Source organism: Eurosta solidaginis, chromosome 3, assembly GCF_040869045.1.
Source record: "Eurosta solidaginis isolate ZX-2024a chromosome 3, ASM4086904v1, whole genome shotgun sequence".
Taxonomy (NCBI): domain Eukaryota; kingdom Metazoa; phylum Arthropoda; class Insecta; order Diptera; family Tephritidae; genus Eurosta; species Eurosta solidaginis.
This window is the reverse complement of record NC_090321.1, coordinates 82,934,368-82,940,964: the sequence shown is the minus strand read 5'-3', so window position 1 is coordinate 82,940,964 and position 6,597 is coordinate 82,934,368.

Genomic DNA, 6,597 nt, shown 5'->3' with positions numbered 1-6,597 from the left:
TTGTGTTTATTGTCAATAACTTTGTTTGACATTCCCAAGTGCTCATGGTTTATTAACAATTGTTTTTGTTTTTATCGGCCTATTGATAAATCATTCAAGGTTCGAATCGAGCTCAAGGCCAGAACAATAATTTTTTTCTAATGATAATTATTGTTATTTTTTAATTTTTCTAAATTAGAAAAATTGTATTTTGTTTTTGGAATAGTAAGTAGAAAATTTTTCAGACAACCTGCCATAGCTGCGCAGATAGATCCATTTCGAAGGGTGCTAAGCCTTCATCATCAATACGCTTTAGGCATGCTGCGCTAACCATTTAGCTATATAGCGGTGGTTTGTTTGACTGGCAAATTTGCTACTTCTATTCCTTTTTACCAACTATATTTATTCAGTGTTGCGCCATCTGGTGCAAATCAATGATAATGCTGGATTTTTGTTTATTGTCAATAACTTTGTTTGACATTCCCAAGTGCTCATGGTTTATTAACAATTGTTTTTGTTTTTATCGGCCTATTGATAAATCATTCAAGGTTCGAATCGAGCTCAAGGCCAGAACAATAATTTTTTTCTAATGATAATTATTGTTATTTTTTAATTTTTCTAAATTAGAAAAATTGTATTTTGTTTTTGGAATAGTAAGTAGAAAATTTTTCAGACAACCTGCCATAACCGCACAGATAGATCCATTTCGAAGGGTGCTAAGCCTTCATCATCAGTACGCTTTAGGCATGCTGCGCTAACCATTTAGCTATACAGCGGTGGTTTGTTTGACTGGCAAATTTTCTACTTCTATTCCTTTTTACCAACTATATTTATTCAGTGTTGCGCCATCTGGTGCAAATCAATGATAATGCTGGATTTTTGTTTATTGTCAATTACTTTGTTTGACATTCCCAAGTGCTCATGGTTTATTAACAATTGTTTTTGTTTTTATCGGCCTATTGATAAATCATTCAAAGTTCGAATCGAGCTCAAGGCCAGAACAATAATTTTGTTCTAATGATAATTATTGTTATTTTTTAATAAACCATGAGCACTTGGGAATGTCAAACAAAGGGCATATGGGAGTAGATGAGAATGAAAAAGCGGATGAAGTAGCTAAAACGGGCGCATCCCTTGAAGATTGCTCCGTAGACGTCCTAATTATACTGGGCGAGATTAAACGAAGGCGAGAGGTGCACATGATCGACCAAGCAGGAAAGGCGTGGGTTCAAGCTCGGGGCCGTAAAGTGACGAAGATTATGGGTAGGTCTTACAACCTTAGACTAACAAAGTTGCTTCTATCATTAAAAAAAGAGGATTGTAGATTCACGACGTGTATTCTGACTGGACACTGCCTTCTGGCGTCATATGGCTTTAAATTAGGCTTGGTCAGTGATAGCAGATGTGGGAAGTGCGGATTGGAGGAGAAAACGATCGAGCATGTTCTGTACTCGTGCTCTGCGCTTACCAGGCTAAGACTCCAGCTATTAGGAGTGATACAGCTGTCAGATCTAGAAGCAGCAAGTGGCTTAAGTCCTAGGAAGCTTCTAGTATGTGCCAAGAGGACGGAGCTTTTTATAACATAGATCCTGGTCTTTGATAGGGTTTTTCGGTTATGTTAATGAAACAAGATTCGCCACGGATAGGTGAGGTTTAAAATTGGGTTTGAGAAGCTATATATTGCGATGGCAACCCCTTGAATGAGTTGCACTCCACAACACCTTGAATCCATTTGGTATTTTAGTCGCCTCTTATGACAGGCACACCTACCGGGGGTGTTTTCTAACCCCCTAACGTGCTTTGTTTTTTAAACACTTTGTGTGCCAGTATGCATTTGCTCATATTTGATACCTCTTGGGCGATATTTCCAGCAAAATGGCAGAACACAACTGTTTATCATGCTCCTGCATGTACATAAATTGATCATGTACTCAAACACTGGATATAATAATATCTAAACGACAACCCTGGTTGATATTACACTAGTTCAATGGTGCACTGCAAGTTTCGGAAAACTATTCGGCGTCCATTTAGTTTTAGCTTATGCTCCAAGCAGAAAAACATCTCATGCGTGAGTTTTATGCTCAAAAATGCTCAATGAAATATACACCACACCAAAAAACGGTGCGTTTGTATTCGAATGTCTGCTGGTGTTTTGCACCACTGCACTAGTTAACCAATCATACATTTCCGCCGAATCTTAACTCCGTGTAAGCTAAATTATTTGTAAAACATTTCTGAACAGAAGCTAAATTTTTGAGTTTTGCTTTCGGATTATTGATACTGACTTTAGAACGCCCCTTTCGAAAAATCTTTCGATACATAAAAATTCTCTAACTTTGTACTACGTTTCCACCAAACACAAACTACGTTTTTGACTAATTCGTACGTCTGCTAAATCATGTCTCATAATATCGAGAGAGGTAATGAAATACGCGCTTTAACCACGGTATCTATAATCCGGAGCAAAAAATGAAAAATTTCATTTAAACTGAAAAATTAAGAATTGTAAGCGCAAATAAGTAAAGATAATAGTAAAAAAAAGTGTTGCCTCTTGCTATATATTATATATTTGTTTACAATATGTACTTTCACAGAATAAATTACAATATAACTATGTAAAATCTTATGCATGTATGTACATATATACACATCGTCTCGTTTATTCGTTAACCTCGTATCTACGAGTGACACATTTTCGGTAAAGCCATGGCAGAACCATACAAGTTGGCAGCATGGTGACATACCTACAAACATAAATAAAAATTCCACGTACTTTGTTTTTGTAAATTCGATGGACGAATGCCAAAATCGTACTGCGCCGGAAGTTGATGTATCAAATCAAATAAAAAAGTTTATATTCAGCTGTCGCATGCTGCCACTTTGTATCGTTCCGCCATGGGTAAAGCGAAGAAAACCAACTTTTAAATTTCACCACAGACATTGGTGAGTTTTTCGGTGATGACAGCGTTACCACGTTGGCCAGAATCGCGAATAAAAGAACTGGTAACGATTTTCGGTTACATAATGTTCTGGGTACTATTTTACCGGTAACGCTCAAAATCGGCCCGTAAAAGACTATTTTGGAGTATCATAAAATATCTTAATAAAAAATTTTTGATATGCACCTGTACAATAAATCGTGCAAACACGGAGTTTGGGTTTGGTGGAAACGTAGTATTAGAGACTGTGTTTGCTGGAAGACGCTCCATTATACCTGCTCGCCGTGTAAAATCGACGACATTCGAGTTAGCTTCCTTTTTTTGCTAATATAATTCACTAATTTAATACTCCCAATACAGTTATGTTTAGGTAGGTGAAAATGTGCTTAACTCTTAAGTATCCACAGCTTTTTATTTGTATACTCTGTTGATGATCAATGGAAATGTTTTATGTAAGAACTTTGGCTATAGCTTTAACATTTTGAAAGAAAGTTTTTTTTTTAACTTACAAATTTTTAGCAAAGTTGAGAGTACATTAAACCCAACGAAAACCTAAATCAAATTCTATTTATGTAGTCAAGTCAGGTGTTATTACGGTTACTTACACATATACCTTTTGTAGTATACATACACATACATACGTATTCACATATACATACATATACGAGTAGCAAGTGTTTAATGTGACACCTTTATGCCATGTAATTTTTCACTTTACACATGTTCATATAACCTATGACCCAAAGCCTGCTTTATTTTTCATTGGTATGTATGTATGTTGTTCAAAGCACGTCACTACCATTTGCCATGTTCATAGAGATTTTAACCTTTTTTTATTAATTTGCCTTTCACACACTTTTTCCACTTTTTTTTTGGTGTGGTTAGGCATAGTTTAGTGCCTGAGTGCCTGAGTAAATTATGCGTGCATCGAGGCAAATTCCACATAGGATTTATTTGTCTTACTTTGCCCTTTTCCAAACGAAGTTTCTCATGTTCTTAAATATTGTAGCTTTAGAGCTGCCTTGTCGACTTTTATTATCATAATAGTTTTTTTTATTTTGTTTTTTGGCATTATGAGATTTTCTAGGAGGATTTTGTTTTATTACTTTGCTCCGGTCAAATGGCTATATACTCGAGCTTAAACGTCAGATTATATGAAGCGGTAAATGAGCGTAGCTAATTCGAGTATGTTTGTACATTTGTATATGTATTTATCATGTACATATGTATTGATCAAGGTAAGCACCTATTAAGTAAGGACACTTACTAAACAACCGGAGGGTTTTGGGTAGTTTTTAAAAGACCTACTCATCAATGTCAAACAAATTTTTGAGGCATTTCGTTACTGATTCAATTTTAAATAGGTGTGTTTTAGACATCATTATTAAATATGTACGTTCGAGAACAATGGTGTGAAAGGAAATGTCTTTGGGTCTGAAGTTGAATATCTTAGCCTTCACGACAGCACATTTCCCAAAGGGACATAGGTGCATTGACTTGATCGGTGCCTGAAATATGATCAACTGCAGATTTCAGCTCTCTAACTTACATGAAGCTACGTGGCTGGCTTCTGATTACAGAATATAAAAACAAATCGAATACTTCTTAATATATATTTATCGCTCGGATTTCCTATAAATATCGACTCGGACCAATATCTTGAGCCTGGAAATATAGTTACTCGGATTTCAGAAAGCACGAAAATTCTAAATCTCTTAAAGTCTTACGTAGTATTTTTTAAAAATCATGCTTAACACGTGGTGCAGGAGCATGAATCAAGACAACATCAGATAAAGTGGCTCTAAGAGTGTTCGAGAGAAAAGTGCTTCAAAAAAATTATGGACCTCTACGCGTTGGTGATGGCGAGTACCGAAAAAGATTTAATGATGAGCTGTGCGAGTTTTACGCAGATACCAACATAGTCCAGCGAATTAAAATGCAGCAGCTACGCTGGTTAGGCCATGTTATGCGAATGAAAGATAATGCTCGGGCTAAGAAAGAACCAACCTATGAAAGCAGAGGAGTAGGCCCTCCACTTCGCTGGAAGGGCCTGGTTGGAAATGATTTAAAATCCCTTGGTGAGACCAATTGGCGCCAGTTGGCAGAGCGAAGAAACGACTGGCGTGACTTGTTTGACGGCCATAACCGTTTTAAAGGTTAAGCGCCAATTCAGTTGAGTTAAAAATATGCCTTGGCGTGAGCTACCTTTAAAGAGATTTCGGCAGAGTTTTTCTTACAATTTGCATGGTGCTGCTTTTTAATTTTTCCAACAAATTGGCTGGACGGGACCAGTAGGTTTTGTGCCGACTCCGAACGGCATCTGCCCGGCAGATAAATTTTCAATTTTTTTTCCATGACATTTATACACTCGGAGTGGTTGTTAAACCACTGCCGAGGGCGACCCCGCCTTTCAAAATTGTTTCTAATTGAAAACAACTGTTTCTTAAATTTTTTTGTTTTGCCAGGGACTTGAGCGCAGGACTTTCAGTTTGGTGGGCGGAGCACCCTACCACCACACCAATGACTAATCCTCTATATTTGAAGCTAAAGATATTATAATTAATATAATATAATTACCAAAATATAGATTTTCTTGAAATTAGTGTATACTAACTTAGATTTCAATATCTAGTAAGTGATCAAATTAACTTAGATTCAACAGGTAGTTACGTTGTATGTCTACGTAAATACACGTATATGTCATGGAAGAACCCCATACTTATTTCCTTTCTGACAAAAGAGCACCGAGTTTGGAAAAAATTTGATAAACTCAAGGAATTTCAAATAAAATTTTGTGGTTCGTCCTGGTTCCAAGAAGACGTGGGCGAAGTAATTAAATGCAATTTTTGACCTCTCTGCATAGAAGTGACTTCTTCCATTATTTTCTACTTTGATGCATTTTCATGGTGCACCGAACTTCATTCAAGGTCTAAATTTTTTCGCGCAATGAGTATTTATTGAGCTTCTAAAGATCTCTAAGTATCTCAATCCCTGCCCAATATATATTCAAACTTCTAAAATGCGTTCTTTAAAACGGATTCAGTCGTTCTTTAGAGCAAAATTATGTATTTCTTTTTTTATATTTTTTACAAAAAATGCATCTAGGTATGAAGTATTAAATGTACAGTGAAAACGGTAAGAGCTACAATAAACTAACTTAATTATGTTCGTTACAATCATTATTCACAAAGCTTTCAGGCACCTCTGTCGGGGTCCATATGATTAATTATCGTTGTCAATTCCCTATATCATTTGGAATATTTCTCAGTACCAGCAATCTACTATTGAATTCAAGATCATAATCCCATGAGTCTATTATAACTCGACGATTGTAGTTTAAAATTTCATAAAGTGTCATACGCTGACGCCGCAAAGTGGACACTGTCCACGGTGTGTTAAGTGAACGCACAACAGTAATTGGTATCATTTGACACATTTTTAAAAATGTTTCTTTACTAATAATTGTAGCCAAAAAAAAAAAAAGCTTAATATTTGTTGAATTTATGACTTTTATGCTAGAAAGTGAAATGAAAACTGTATGCTGTTTAAAAAACTCCCTCTCTTTTTATAGCTGCATCAGGTAGTTAAAACAAAATTTATTGTTTTTGTCTAAGAGCTACAATTATTGTTTTATTGTATCGCAGGCAACAATTTTTTGCGGAAGCGTAATAACCTT